A 2,500-nucleotide genomic window follows, 5' to 3' on the forward strand; every position below is an offset into this window, starting at 1 on the left:
ATGGCTGGTGACTTTAATACAGTTTTTAGTAAGAGAGATATGGTGGATGGAATGGTGTTCAAGTCAGATACAGGGAGAAAAGAATTGAAGGGGTTGATGGAGGGGACAAATATGATAGATGTATGGAGAGAGAGGAACGAAAAGAAAAGAGAGTTTTCTAGGAAACAACTAGTTGGGAATTTTCTGTGTCAAACAAGAATAGATCACTTTTTATGCACAAGAAACCTAGAAGCTTTTATAGAGGATGTATCTTATAAAGAAACCTCCTTGAGTGACCATAAAATGGTTTTAATGAGGATGAACTTTAAAGATGAAATCAGGGGACCAGGGGTTTGGATCTTAAACACAGAGCTTTTGAAAGACGAAAGCTATAAACAGGGGATAGAAAAGATAATAGAAGAAGGAAAGGAAGATGGAAGGTACAGGGAAGACAAAAGATGGTGGTGGGAGAATGTTAAATATGAAATAAAAAAATACTCAATAAGGTATAGTAAGTTGATCCAGAAAGTGAAAAGGACTAAAGAAAAAGAGATACGAGAGAGCCTTAAAGAAGAATTAAACAAGAAGGAGGTGAATGTACAAAATGTGATAGTAATGGAGGAGAAGTTGAAGGAATTTGAAGAGAGTAAATGTAATGGGGCAATGTTAAGAAGCAGAGCAAAGTATACAGTAGAGGGAGAAAAATGCACCAGGTTTTTCTTCAACCTAGAAATGAGAAAAGCTAAATCGGAAATGATAAAAGAGTTGAAAAATAAAAAAGGCGAGATAGTTAAAGAAACAAAGGGAATTTTGGAAGAAGTAAGAAGTTATTATGAAGAATTATTTCAAGCCGAAGGAATAGATGAAAATAGGAGAAACGTACTATTACAACAAATAACAAAAAGAGTGGAAGCGACAGACAAAATGGAATGTGAGAAAGAAATACAGCAGGAAGAAATAATACAAGCAATAAATCATTTGAAAAGCAGGAAAAGTCCGGGTATAGATGGTTTAGGCAATGAGTTTTATAAAGTTTTCAAGGATAAAATAAGTCTGATTCTGCAAGAAGTATATGATGAGGTATTTAAGAAGGAGCCTTTTAATCAAAAAATGAGTATGGGTTTGATGAAAATAATATATAAAAGAAAGGGAGATAAGATGCTTTTAAAGAATTATAGACCATTAACTATGTTAAACACTGACTTGAAGATTTTAGCAAAGGTTCTAGCGAACAGATTGAAAAAAGTTTTACCAAGTATAATAGAGACAAATCAGGCGTATGGAGTCATTGGAAGGGACATATTGGATGTAACAAGTAGTATAAGAGATGTGGTGAGTTATGCTAGTGGAGAAAGGAAAAATTGTTACATGATTAATTTGGATTTTGAAAAAGCCTTCGACAGAGTGGAGCATGGGTTTTTATTTTCGATTTTGGAGCAGTTTGGTTTTGGGGAGAATTTTAAAAAGTGGTTAAAAATGTTATACAAAGATGTGTTAACAAAAGTAAAGTGTAATGGTTTTTTAACAGAGCCTTTCATTTTATCTAGATCAATAAGACAAGGATGCCCTCTATCAGCACAATTATACTCTCTAGTTGCAGAGCCTTTAGGGCTGATAGTTAAAAACTGTAAAGAAATAAAAGGAGTAGAGATAAATAGAGGAAAGGAGCTAAGCAAGATTTATCAATATGCGGATGACACCACAATAATAGTAGAAAATTTGCAGAGTGTTGAAAAAGTAATGGAGAAAGTTAATTGGTATTGTCGAGGGTCAGGAGCAAAGGTAAATCAAGAGAAAACTGGATATATGAGATTTGGGAGGGTTCCGGATTTAGCTGGATGTGTAAAGTTCACGGAAGTGCAGGAGATGAAGATTTTAGGGGTGGTTTTAGGAAAGAATGAAAAGAAAGCACAGGGCATTATGTGGGAGGAAATAGTGGAGGGGATGGAAAAAAGGTTGGTTTTTTGGAGAAACAGGTTTCTGAATCTAAAAGGAAAAGTTTTAATAATAAATGTTTTAATGTTATCAAAAATGTGGTATGTGTCGCATGTAGCTTCAGTGCCGCTGTGGGTGAGACAAAGAATGAAAAAAATTATATTGGATTTCTTATGGGACAAAAAACCCCCAAGAATTGCTTACAATACCTTGATTGGGCAGGCAGAGGAGGGAGGGATGGGACTAGTAGACCTAGAACAAAAGATTAAGAGCATGAGGGTAAAGGTGGTTAAGAAATATCTAGATGACGAAAATAAAGAGGATTGGAAGGAAATAATGGAGTTTTACCTGAATAAGTGTGGGAATTTAAAAATAGGAGACAATATTCTATGGATGAAATTGAAGAACTGGATGATAACAGGAATACCAGATTTTTACAAGGAAGTTCTAAGTGCTTGGGGGTCTTTTTTGGGAGAGATAGACTTCAAACCGTTTGGAAGGGAAACAATTCTAAATCAACCTTTGTTTTTAAACAAGAACATCGGGACACAAGGGAAGGAACTCTATATTAAGAAGTGGATAGATG

The sequence above is a fragment of the Pseudorasbora parva genome, chromosome 6, assembly GCF_024679245.1.
Source record: "Pseudorasbora parva isolate DD20220531a chromosome 6, ASM2467924v1, whole genome shotgun sequence".
Classification (NCBI taxonomy): domain Eukaryota; kingdom Metazoa; phylum Chordata; class Actinopteri; order Cypriniformes; family Gobionidae; genus Pseudorasbora; species Pseudorasbora parva.